At 35.1% G+C, this 14,417-nt stretch overlaps 1 non-coding gene and 1 pseudogene across 1 annotated transcript; both read right to left on the bottom strand.

The window, feature by feature from the left end:
• The window catches only part of LOC129502276 (40S ribosomal protein SA-like), a 179,117-nt pseudogene that overhangs the window by 64,155 nt on the left and 100,545 nt on the right, over positions 1 to 14,417 (bottom strand).
• TRNAE-CUC (transfer RNA glutamic acid (anticodon CUC)) lies at positions 3,329 to 3,401 on the bottom strand. Its single transcript has one exon. It is a non-coding gene; the product is annotated as a tRNA-Glu (tRNA).

Genomic DNA, 14,417 nt, shown 5'->3' with positions numbered 1-14,417 from the left:
TACATACAACACACAGTGTTCATCACAAGTATCCTTCTCAATCCTTACCACCCATTTAGCCCATTCCCCCTGCCCACCTCTCCTTCAGCAACCCTTAGCTTGTTCTCTATAGTGAAGAGTCTGTTTTATGGTTTGACTCTCTGTCTATATTCATCTGTTCTGTTTCTTAAATTCCATATATAAGTGATATATGGTATATTCCGTATTTACTCTTAAGGAGAAAGGTCAAAATAAAATATATTTTAGACAAACCTGTAAAGTTTGTGTTATCCAATGTATTAACAGCAATATTGAACAAAATCTGTAATATTTAGCATTCATAAAATATATTTTCACTGTGAAGAATTTCAAATGTTCTACAGTGAAGACTAGTTTCTCTTTTATAAACTTTCATCATTTTCAACATTTTAGATATGCTTCTGGTTGAAGAATATAATAGAAATATAGAATTAAAAATATGATCTGCTGGGGGGAATCCCTGGGTGGCTCAGCCTTTGGCCCAGGGCATGATCCTGGAATCCCGGGATCGACTCCCACATTGGGCTCCCTGCATGGAGCCTGCTTCTCCCTCTGCCTGTGTCTCTGCCTCTCTCTCTCTCTCTCTCTCTCTCTCTCTCTCTCTCTCTCTCTGTCTCTCATGAATAAATAAATAAAATCTTTAAAAAATATATGATCTGATGGAAATTATTTTGATCAGCCCATCATTTTCAGGCCAGTAAGTTATTAATGTGCTAAGGTTACATATGAAGCAAGTGAGAGGCCCAGATGACAGAAAGTTAGGAGGTAGAAATTCTTCTATATCCTAACAAGCTACTCTTTCTTTTATGCCAAACTTATTCAACATCTAGTCAAATATGCATATATATGTGTGTGTGTGTGTATATATATATATATATATATATATATATATATATATACATTATAAGCTTAGGAATGCTTTCTCTATTTGAGATCAATATGAAGATTTGTGGTCACATGACTGCTAAAAATTTAAGTGGTGATAGAAATTCTAAGCCCATACACAGTAACAGTTCTTCTGCCTTTTAAAACTTAGTTTTTATACTGTTCTTTAGCAAGTTAATTAAACACATTGAATTAAGGATCTGAAAGCTATTTTTCATTTCTGCATCACATTCTACATTACTAGTGAAAAACAAAATACAATGACATCATGTTTTCCCTTGAACTTAGAAATGGTAACACATGGTGAGATCATGATAAATTACTTGGAAAACAATAAAATCATAGTAAATATTAATGTAATTTTCCTCCCCCAAATCAGAAATCTTTCCAAAGTTAAAGATTATACTTTTCTGTTCAAGATGCTAACATGCCAATCATGCTTGCTTTGCACATGGGATCAATAGATATTTTATGAGTAATTTAATGTTGATCTCTTATGGTGTCTATTTCAGAAGTTTGGGAATATTTTCAGGCCCTCTACAAAAATCCTTGTGTATACTAAGTTGTAAACTATGAATATATATATATATAATATATATAATGTAATATATATAATGTAATTTCCTACATCTATAGTGGACCTATATTTTTACAATTGCTTGTGTAAACACCTAGTACTACTGGGCAAAGACCTTTGCTCTCTATTTTTTTAATTTTATTTTTTTAGACCTTTGCTCTCTTAAACATTTTGCAGCTTAACTCTGCTTTGGTCAAAACAAAATATATTTTAATATGCTTTGGAAAGTAATGTACCACATCCTGGAATAAAACTACTCATAATCAAAATTTCAGAATAGAAAAAATATAGAAGACAACAAATTATCTGAAATACAAATAAAATCCATTTTCATTAGTGAAATTGCATGTCTAAGAAAGCTATTTACTCTGAAATGGTAAAGACTATTTGCAATTTAAAATGATAATTCTGGGCATACCTGGTGGCTCAGGGGTTGAGCGTCTGCCTGTGGCTCAGGTCCTGATCCCAGGATCCTGGGATCAAGTCTGGCATGAGGCTCCCCACAGGGAGCGTGCTTCTCCCTCTGCATATGTCTCTGTCTCTCTCTCTCTGTGTCTCTTATGAATAAATAAATAAAACCTTAAAAAAACCCTCTACCAATTATTTGCATAGTTATGATTTCATGTTACTGAAAATTGTTATGACAAGAAAATGTAATTTTCAGTCATTCTTATCTGTCTTTTGTAAGCCACCTCTAACTTTTTAAAAAGTCTGATTTTTTTCTTGGACAATGTCTGGAAAGACATATAATATATATATATATCATATATATATAAACACTATATATATATATATATATATATATATATATATATATAGTTTCTCAAACTCCTATGTGCCTATAAACCATACATAGAAGCTGCTCTATTAATATGGAGATTCTGATGCAGTACTTCTAGGATGGATCCACCCAATTCTGCATATCTAACAATATCTCCCATAATGTTGATGATACTGTCTAATCTAGAGATTACATGTTGACTAGCAAGGTTCAAGATGTTATCAAGGCATAAGAGCTTCTCATCCACAAAGAGACAAAACATGCAATTTTGTATCTTTGAGGGACTCTCTACTAGTTCTAGAGAGATCAGAGAGAATTGGTAGCCCTGAAGGCCTAAGGCCTAGTAGGGTAGGCTGAAAACCACAACTCATAAAATATATGCACATTCTAATCCTATAATTGTTACCTCACGTGACACAAAAAGAGGTCTTTGTAGATATGATTAAGGATTTTGAGATGGAGAGGTTGTCCTGAATTATCCTACTAGGATTATCATGCATATTTTTTAGGAGAGAGAAGCTTGGGGAGGATTTACACACAGAAAAATCAATGTCAAGATGGAGCAAGAGAGATGTGAAGAGACTGACCTGGATATTTAATGATGTGCCTACAAGATGAGGAATCCCAGGAGATACCAGGAGCTGGAAGAGGCAAGGAATGATTCTCCCATAAGGCCCGTTGACATGCTAATTTCCGCACAGTGGTACTGATTTCAGACTCTGAAATCCAGAATTGTAAGAAAGTATATTTGTGTTGTTATTTGTCAAAAGCAGATGCAAGGGGCAGCCCAGGTGACTCAGCGGTTTACTGCCACCTTCAGCCCAGGACCTGATCCTGGAGACCCGGGATCCAGTCCCACGTTAGGCTCCCTGCATGGAGCCTGCTTCTCCCTCTGCCTGTGTCTCTCTGCCTCTCTCTTTCTCCTCTCTCTCTCTCTTTCTGTGTGCGTCTCTCATGAATAAATGAATAAAATCTTAAAAAAAAAGCAGATGCAGGAAACCAATATAGACAGATTTTTGTCAGAGCATATTATTCTTCCTTTAAAAAAATATTTTAAGTAATCTGTATACCCAACGTGGGGCTTGAACTCACAACCCTGAGATGGAGAGTCACATGCTCTACCGACTGAGCCAGCCAGGTGCTCCAGAAACTTCTAATTAATATGTCAGAGTATCCATAAACATGTTCACCTACAGTGTAGGAAAACTTTCCCTCAAGAATCTGATGCTTATATGAGTAATATTTTAGTGAACATATATCTATCTTAAATTCTGAGGACTAAGAATATTTTGGTATTTTGCTTTGGAAGCTACAGGTTTTAAAAATAATGAAATAAAATATTATAAACTCAGCACACTGTATAAACAGATATAATGCTAAAAAATAAAACTTAAAAAAATGGCAGAATTAGAAAATTTTCTCCAAATAAATCAAGGAGTTAAATCAGTAGGTATATGGAAATTATGCTCTTTTAAATATCACTTAATATGTTTTAGTGATTAGGTTTTCCAAAAATGAAACTCAAGTAATACTTTAAAAAAAGGATTGTCAATTCTAGCCCATCTACATAAGTTTAGCTGCAGTATGATTCTAATCAAATCACAGATGGAAATTAAATTAAGTCAATTTTGATTTATACCTAAGGTGTCTCAATCAGAACACTTCATCAAACTAATCAAACTAATTCCCACCTAATGCTATGAAGATAATTGGTTGCAAAGCAACAGAAAAACAAATTTTCAATAAGCATTTTAGCAGCTAATTTCTATTACTATATCGTCAAAATCAATAGAATAGACATATATTTGTATATGCATATGTGTGTGCCTAAATATATTACACTAACAATCCATAATTATATGCTATCTTGAAAAAAAACAGCAATACTTTCTTTAAAAAGAATCATAGAATCAACCGAATAAGACACTCAAGGCCTGGAAATTTTCTTTTTCCTTTTTCCTCATTTGAATGTCTATCAACAAAGATTAATATGACCTGGAAAATAGTCATGTAAGTTTTCTCCATTTTTTATTTTGTACATAGGTAAATTAATAGCTTCCTTCACCTCCTACATATATGAAGAATTGACACATATTAAATCTTGTCTTTTTTATTTAAATTAGAAAATTAAATGATTAAGTGCATAGTGTTTAATAATGAAAAGATACTATAAGGCTTAATATAGAAATAGTTTCTTCCATGTTCATGCTTATCAACAAACTAACTTTTAAGTTTTTCTCAAGCTACTGATTTACTTTTATCTACTTAATATATGTATGTTATCTTTTGATTCTTAACTTTTTTTTAAGATTTTTATTTATTTATTCATGAGAGACACACAGAGAGAGAGGCAGAAACATAGGCAGAGAGAGAAGCAAGCTTCATGCAGGGAGCCCAATGTGGGACTCGGTCCTGGGACTCTAGGATCACACCCTGGGCCGAAGGCAGGTGCTCAACCGCTGAGCCACCCAGGCATCCCCGATTCTTACATTTTTAATGATATCCAGTGCCTAAACCTTATAGAAAAAGAAAATTTAGGTACTTTACAATATCACCTTCCAAACCATCACACATATTTCCCTGTTTTACTCTCTTCTCAAGATCCTTACACTAGAAACTTTATTTGAAACAATATTCAGTGTTTTTATTAGAATACAGTTTACAGCTAATTTACTATTACATTTCCTAATTTATACAATGTTCTCTTTTACTCAGAATTCAAATTTACTTGTTCTTTTAGCTTTTTTTAAATTTGCAAGTAAACACTCATTAATCTGAAATTTTCTGTTAAGTTGTAAATTGGAACACTTCTCTCCCTAGAGAAAGAACACACTAAATAATTTAGTAGTTCTATATTTCTTCTTAATGACCACTCTCCTTTATGTCTTTATTTTAGACTGGTTAAATTCTTTACCAATAGAATCTCATAAATTTCTTTCTCTTTGTGCTGAAGAGTATTTTCTTCTAGCTTTCTCAAAAATGGTTCTTGAAACATAAAATTGCTGTGCCCATGAATATATAAAAATGCATTTCCTATAATACTTGACTAATGTGAGGCCTTCTTTTAGTGAGGGCACACTATATGTGGTTATAATCAATGAGAAAATGTCATTGGCTTCTGTGGATATTGGTTATTTCTATTTATATAAAATCCAAGATCCCAGAGTCAAGATTCCATCCATCCAGGGCTCTATACTTCCTTATGACCTTGAGGTCTCAACCAGTGAGCTGCATAAAGGAGAAACAGAAAGTAGAATTACATATGGGAAATTATTTTGTGACTGACCTGGAAATGTCATTAGCATATTCATCCCGTTAACCAGAACTCAACCACATAGCTACACTGAATACAAAAAAAGTCTAAGTGTGGCTTAGCTAAGTATGTGTCCATGAAGATGAATAAAAGGGTATAATGAACAAATAGAAATCTCTAGCAAAAAGCCAGCTGTCTCTTTATTAGAAAGTTTTTTATCCCTCTTTAAAGTAAACTTGGTCTTAGAAGGCAGTGCAGCATGCCAAACAGTGGCATTTACCTGTGTGATGTCCATGTACACATCCAGTGTACAAATAAGCATATATTTTAAATAATGTAGTTGTTAAATATATCATGACTTTATACATATAGCAAAAGTTTATTTGTTCTTATTTATCTTAAAAGTTCTCCATATTATCAATAATATAATTTCTCATTGCTCTTTCTCCCTATTAATAAGAGCTATGAGAAGAGAAAGCAGCTATGAGAAATTGTGCCAGCTTTTAAGAAAATACAGAATAACTAGAGCTAATTTATAAGTAATATTACACTAAAATTAATTTAATAGCATATTCTAATCAAGACTAAACTCTATTTCAAATTAGTAAATAGTTATTCAACTTTCAGAATATCTACTTTAACAGAATGACTGAATAATTCTTTTAACACTTGATACAGGGACACCTGGGTGGCTCAGCAGTTGAATGTCTGCCTTTGGCTCAAGGCATGATCCTGGGGTCCCGCGATTGAGTCCCACATCAGGCTCCCTGCTTGGAGCCTGCTTCTCCCTCTACCTGTGTCTCTGCCTCTCTCTGTGTGTCTCTCATGAATAAATAAATAAAATTAAAAACAAAAACAAAAAAAAATACTTGATATACACTCACAGTAAGGTAACACAATTTGAAAAAAATATAATTACTGTCTGCATCACTCTAGAATATTTAGGTAAGAATAATGTAGATTTTACTTTCTGAAAGCAATACGTATTTTAATAAATATGATAGTGGTGATAAATTACAGAGCTTTTACCAAATTTGCATGTATGTTAAAGCTAAATAGTTTTGTACCAATAATAACATATGATCACTTACCTAGTAATTATTAAGTACAAGGTTATAATAGTGAATTTGTAACTTTGAACAAACCACTTAATATTTTGTACCTAAGCCAATTTCTTGTATATAAATGTGGGTACTTTTAGTATCAACATAATAGAGTAATTATGAAGATTGAATTATTTAATTGACACTAATTACATAGAAATGTGCCTGATACTTGGTAAGCATCCAATAAATTCTAGTTGTTTATTTTTAAATTAATTTTTTTGACTTTTTTTTAGGATTTTATTTATTTATTTGAGAGAGAGAGAGATTGGGAACAAACAAAGGGGAGGACACAGGGAGAGGAAGTGGAAGCTCCCTGCTGAGCAAGTCGCCCAATGCAGAACTTGATCCCAGGGTCCTGGGATCATGATCTGAGCTGAAGTCAGATGCTTAATGGATTGAGCTACCCAGGTGCCCCAAATTCTAGTTTTTATATTTGCATGTGTACTTTAAAAATATATATGCACAATCCTAGAAAATATGCATTCCCTCCATTATGTTATAAATAAGACACACAAGCCTCAAAAAAGTTCCTTCAATTAGTCACTTTTCACTTCTTTAACAAATAGTAAGGTAAAACTATATGAAATTAAATTTTAATAATATGGACCAAGATAACACTAATTTTATAAAATGGATGATATATAAAAACATGATCACAATCCAACAAAATGCTTAGGCTCGTTTGCTAATAAGATTTTTCAAGTTATTTTTAACTGGTAACCACTGTATTATTGCTATATAATATTAAATGTATTAAACCTACAGAAATTAAACTAACTTCCCCCCAGAGTTCCAAAACTCAACGTGAGAAGCATTCTAAGTGAACAATGGTGATTAACTTGCTAAGTATATTTTCCTTCTTTCTTTAAAATGCTTTATGATACTGTCCTGTTATGTGCTCTTACATGTATATTTAGTTTTTTTTTTAACTGGTAATTTATAAAATGCAGTAGCCTTTTAAGAAGCTAATGAAGCAAATGAAAGATATGCTCCAGCAAAAACAGAATGTAAGTCAAAAAACCTAAAAGAAGAAATTCATATGATAGTGGATCTATGGAGGAGACAGGTGACTGGGAATCCTAAAATCATTATATAAAGCCCCCATAGTTGGATGTCCATATTACAGACCCAGAAAGCATACAGTCCAAATGGCATTCAGAGAGCTGTGGATTGCTGGTGGAGGTCTTTAGGGGAAAGACCAATGGAATTTATGTGGTTGAACACTGAAATACTTTGTTGAAAGGCAAGTGGATGAATTGTTTACTGGTTTAAAATTAGTAACTATATAGAAAATTGTATAAAAGAAAATAATCTTAGATAATAGTTAAAGAAAATGAAGAGATGCAAAAGAGAAGAGGAACAACTGAGACTTGGTATTGATTAGTGTTTCATAGACATTGTGTACAGATTATCTAACGAAATATTGTGATTTAGCTGTGAAGGAAGACAGGGATGAAAATGTTGGTGGGGAGATTTTATCTACCTTGCAGTTGTCATGAGATTATGGATCAAATACACAAATCATAGAATAGCCTTTCAATTATGTAATCTAGAAGTATAGAGATAAATTCTATGAAAAATTACCATATGAGTTGAGGAGGACTGCTCTGAAAGTGGAGAAGAGACAGAGAATGTGAGTAAAAGTTTTCATTGTAAGACTTCTACACACACGTTTTTAAAACAATGAAGATATATTAAGCCAATGAAAACTTTTTAAATGTTTACAATTTCTTGTTGGGTAATAGATTTTTCTGATTCATATGTTTTAAGCAAACAGCTCTTTTTTCAAACATAGACAATTACATTCCAAATCAGAGTTGCTTTCCATAATGTGTATTGCTTCAATTCACACACATAGATTTGTCAATAACACTGTATGTTAATTATACTTTAAAAACTTGGCAAGACAAAAATAAAATAAAATGCAGTTGTCTCTGTTAGGAGAAAAAAAAATTGTCAAAGTATCCTATTTCCAAACATTTTTTTTTCATTTATTTGGAGATCTTTTCTTAATTAGCATCTATACTTTTTATGTATGATTGAGAGGAAAGCATTTTTAAATCCAGCAGAATATTGGTCAGATATACATTTCATTTTATAAATATTTGAGACTGTTTAAATATAAACATGTTTGTATGAGTGCATACATGTCTTAGATATTTATTTAGTTCATAGACAGTTCTGAGGGTACATGTGCATTCTCTAGCTGTATCTTGGAACTGCTGTCTCATGTCTAAGAATCGGAGAGAAAAACTTGCACTTGTCAGAAAATGGTATATCTCTAAACTTGAATTCAATTATTTTTTAATTTCTCTTATTATTTTTCTTCATATGTCTTTTACCATTTTAGAATATCCCTTCTATTATGCCCCAATCCTATGTACATACTGCAAATAAAATATTTTCCTTAAAATATGCTAGATTTTAATTCCTGCTGCTAAACGTCAGTACTATTTTAAGATAACTCAGTATACCTTTCTATGCAGTAAACATACTACATTGTTAAGTTTGCCAATGGGAATGACTCACAACTAAGTGATAGTGGTTTCATTAGAAATGCAAAAAAAGAGACCATAAACATCATTTTATTCTATCTATGCTCCATCTCTTTTGTAAGAATGTAACACTTCAAAAAAGGTAATAAGTAAGTAAATGTCCTCTAAACCACGTCATCTACCTGTGACTATGTGTAAGACTATTTTTAAAAATTTAAATTTATTATGTTAAAATATAATGCTGATGGCAGGTACATAAAAAGTCAATTCTTTTGAAGCAAAATAATGTAAAAGCATGAATTTTAGTTTCAAGATTTTTGTGATAAGATTAATATTATAATACGTAAATGGATAATTTATATTAGCTTTATACTTTTCAGTTGATGCATCTGGAAGTGAATGTAACAGAAAATGGACCATATAATCCATAGACACCATTAATAAATTTCTAGCCCATATAGATTTTAAACCATTTCTGTTACTCTCCCCTTTTTGGTATGCAGTCTCTTATTAATGCTATGTAATTCAGTAACATTTCAGGCTGTTGAACTTTAGAACACAGCAGAGATGTGCAATTATATTTGGGTAATTCACTTTGAGGAATTGCTGGCATGTACTATAATTCTATCATTTAAACTTTCTCCTTTAATTTTATCTGTTGATAATTTCAATTATTTTATATTGCCAATAAGTCACTGATGACTATACCAGCGAGATTTTGTTATAGATGTTAGTCAGAGAAGCAAATTAGCTTAAATTATGTACTGTGCAAAGCCAGCAAATTTTTTAACACTGAGAACTGGAATTTAATATTAACTTTATACATGGATTGTTTGGGTGTACTATTCTTAGAAGATAATTTGCGTCAGGTGCCTCTCCTCAATTTGGAGCACACAAACTTGTACATTCTCAAAAACCCTTTTCTAGTGATCTTTCTTACTTGCTGGCTCACTAGTTTTATTTTGTTTTTCATGATGAAGGCATTTCTTATAAACATATTGCTGTGGTCAAATGCTTTGCAAGATTTTGTGTGTGTGTGTATGTGTGTGTGTATGATATCTGATTAATACTTATGAAGCTATCCCAGTGCCCTTTGCGTAATTTCCCACTGTTTTATTTTGCCTTCAGAGCACCCTGTACCCGATTCCACAATGTCTATCTCTGCAACATTTTCTTTGCAATCTGCAATGTCCATAATTCTTAGAGGACTCTACACATAGCCTTAGAAAGGCTTTAGTCAACTATTCCTTTTTTTTTTTTTTAGAGGGATGGGGGGGAGTGGGCAGAGAGACCTTTAAGCAGGCTCCATGCCCAGTGCAGACCCATTGCATGGCTAGATCCCACAACTGGGTAAGATCATTATCTATGCCAAAATCAAGAGTGGGACACTTAATCATCTGAGCCACCCAGGCACCATTAGTCAACTTTCCTTATATATTCTAAAAACACTGCTTTAAAAAAAATTACATCATTTTGTATTGCCTTATTTTAAACAGTATAATATAGGAATTTACAGCATCTTTAAGTAATGTTTGTTATTCATGATGCTTATTAGTAGCTTGTGTATTAAAGAGTGAAATCTTCAATATAATTTAAAAACTGCCTGTGGCCACGAGCCATATTTTATATTTCATTTAAACCACACGGTACCTCCCATAAGGCTAAGTATTTTGACAAGTCAATCTACCAACCTTATTTAATTGATATTTATTTATTTATTTATTTATTTATTTATTTATTTATTGCCTCCATACTGTGTGCCAGACACAGTACAAGGTGTTAGGCACATTTGTCTCTACTAGCATGAAGCTTTATTCAGGCTCTAAGTAGCAAGTAGAAATTTATTAATTTGGTGACTTATGGCAGAATATATTTAAAAGTTTTATGCCTAATGAAGTCAATGCTTAATGAAAAGTCATGCTACGTTGATTTCACTTTAGAGTTTTCGTATTTTGTTACTGATAAACAATAGAAAACTAGCAATGGGATTATTAAAAATTTGACAATGTTGGACTTAGGGAATATATGAACTTCGAGACTTCATCAAATAAAACACCATAATCTGTAAAATGAGGGAGGCTTTTATTGAATCACATTCAACAGACAAGCTGTCTTCATCCAAAAGCCAAGTGAACACCAACAAAAACCTCTCGCTGGTATAAACACGTAAGAAAATATGCAGAAAAAGACAAAGTTGTGAAAGCCAAAGAGAAGTAGCAAAAAAGGAAGTTCACTATGATGAAAATTGCAGATACAGAGGAGATTTACTAAGGTTGCATTAGATGAGAGAATTCTCTTGATATCTTTGAAAATATGAATAGGAACAGACACAGGTAGAGGTAGAAAAATTAAATTGACAAAGTGAAGCAATATGGACAGGAAAACTGAAAACACACATATACACACATACATTCTGTATTAGATTTTAGGTGTCAGTTTGGCTAGGCCCCAGGCCCCAGGTATTTGGTTAACCAGTCTGGGGGTTTCTGTGAAGTATTGTTTAGATCAGATTAACCTAAAAGTAGTAACTTTGGTTAAAGCAGATGGCCACCCATAATCTAGATGGGCATCATTTAACCAATTGAAGACTTTAAGAGAAAATGAACTGAAGTTCCCAAAGAAGAGGAAATTCTACCTCTAGACTGTCTTCAGGCCGAAGCTGCAATATAAACTTCCCCAGGTCTCCACCCTGCAGCGGACTCTAGGGATTCTGAACTTGCCAGCCTCCGCAATCACATGAGCCAATTCCTTAAAATAAACTCCCCCCACCCCTTGATATCTGCAACTAAATTTATATATGTTATTAGGGGTACCGGGGTGGCTTAGTCGATTGTGACTGAGTCAGTCGATTGTGACTGATCCAGATTGGCCTCTGGATCTGCGCTCAGGTCATGATCTGGAGGTGGTGGGATCCTCCCTCAGGTTCCCAGCTCAGAGCTGAGTTGGTTTGGTATTCTCTCTCGCTCTCCCTCTACCCCTCCTCGACTCAGTCAATCAATATCTTTAAATTTATCTACATACACAGCTATCTACAGACCTATCTCTAAGTGCCTACTTACCTGTATTATACATTTGCGTATCTCTACATATTTGCGTATATATCTATGGGTAGAAATAGATCTATAGATAGATGGGTAGATAGATGAGATGGGTAAGAGGCACACTAGTAATGCCCTGAGGTTGTTCTTCAGGAGAAAGAGCTAAATAACTGACAGCAGTGGTCTTCTGGGATGAATTTTAAACACCCTGAAGTTGCCAGGAGGAGCAACGAGACTGAAGACGTGCAACGGGATATGCATTCCAGATTGCTGTGGCCTTGGACCATTACAGGCATCGAATGGGGGCCCCGCCTTTTTGCTAGAAGGCTGCAAAGCCACCACAGGACCTCTGGGGTCCTGGAAGGCTACAGACTTGCAACCTGCCCGGGCACACATCACTCCCCCATTCTGGTTTTGGGTAGTACCCTCCTTCCCCCGACCATGCTTAGTCTTTGCCAAAGCCCTTTCTCTACACCTGAGCCAGCCTCTCTGGCAAAGGACTTCGGTGGGTCGCCTCTGAGTGGGGCACTTTCAGGCGACTATGAGAACTGGGGTTTGCATAAGTGGTGGGAACCAGGCTCCTTACTGATGTATGTGGCACCAGGGGCCTCCAGCATCCGGGACATCCAGAATCATGGTCTCCCTGATGTCTGTTTGCAACTTTGAGTTTTCTAAATGAAGTCTGAAAAGTGTCCCCGGTTACACGGAAGACAAAAAGGAGACTTGAAGAAATAGGCTGAGCACTCCAGATTGGTAGGTGGCAGTTTAGTAAGCCAGATGTTAAATAACAAAAATTCAACTGCATCTATTTTAAAGATCTAATTGGCTTTACTAAGTGACTCGCATCGGTCAGCATCCTCTCCGTGAAATAGAGGGGGCATTCTGAGGAGACGTACAAAATGGAAGTTTGGTTTTGTGTTTTATAGGAGGGTGGGGCAGGAAGGTTATTAGCCAAAGAAAAGGATTGTGTCAGGCAAGATGGCTTTCCCTTGCAGGTAAAAGTTGGTGGTCTTATGCAGATAACCTCATCTTTCTTTGGGAGCCTGCAGAGGGCCCAAGTGGCAGACTCCTTGACACTGGTTGAATAATTACAGACAGCCCAATTAAGACAATGTTCCAGGGGGAGGTTGACATTGCAATTAGATGCAATTAGGTTCCCAGTTTGGGAACCTGGGCCAAGGGACACCAGTTTGAGGCCTGTGTTTTGGTTTTTTGTTTTGTTTTTTAACAAAGGGAACTTATATATGACCCTTATCTTGGTGGTTGCAAAATGACTAAATCTCTCCACCCAAGTGCTAGAATCTTGAGTTTATATAGAGGACTTAATGGGGTCCAGATGGTCTCAGTAGTATATCACTATATCAAGGCTTCAGCCTTAAAGTGGATGCTAGTGTGGGAAAAGTGGGCCAAATGCACATTCCAAGGACAAGGTGGGAGGGATGAGGGAAGTGAGTGTGGTGGCAGGGTAAGAAGTCTCCAGTTGTCTGCCTCCAGCTCACCGGTCAACTGGTGGTCAGGTCCTCTCAATGGCTTTTTGACCGGCTCATAAACTCTTATGTATCCCATCTTAGACAATTGACTTGATTAGTCAGTAAGGGGTTTAATTGCATGGAGGTGGTTCATTTGGTGGCTGTCTGGCTGCATTGGAGGCAGACACCATAACAACATAGATATATGGAGGAGAAAACACAGATTAAGATAATGATTCCCAAAATAAGTAACTTTTTTTTTTCTACCAGGAACCTCATGATCTGAGTCACTGATTTATCAAGGCCCCTAAGCTGGGGTGTCAGACCACTCAGGGCATTCACTATATCCTCATATGACTTAATAAAGATGACACATTAGCAGAATCATCAGTTTTGAACAGACAATATTCTATTTGGATAATGGCACAGGTGCCTCCTTACAAAAAAGTAATAATACAAAGCCCATCCTGTTGTGGGGAGCAGTTTTTCTATTAGAGACATTTCAGCATTTAGTAAGGACAGGCTTTGTTGGCTATAACTTAAGGTGTGCTTGGGTGAATTTACTAAGGGCTTCTGTGTGTGTGCAATAACCTCCTTCAGGCCAATGGAGGAAACAACGGCAGTCTCCAAATGACCATACCAGTGGAAATTCAAATGTGCCTGCCTGGCCTTGAGAGAGAGGCTGGTAACTTTTGTTACAGTGGGGTGGATTCTATCCTGTGCCCAGGGAAAACCCAGGGTGCAGTGACCTAACCACCCATGTGGAAGCCAGGGCCAAAGATTTGTGCCACACAA

The sequence above is a fragment of the Nyctereutes procyonoides genome, unplaced genomic scaffold, assembly GCF_905146905.1.
Source record: "Nyctereutes procyonoides isolate TBG_1078 unplaced genomic scaffold, NYPRO_anot_genome, whole genome shotgun sequence".
In the NCBI taxonomy this organism is placed as follows: Eukaryota; Metazoa; Chordata; class Mammalia; order Carnivora; family Canidae; genus Nyctereutes; species Nyctereutes procyonoides.
This window is presented reverse-complemented; position numbering and strand designations above follow the sequence as displayed.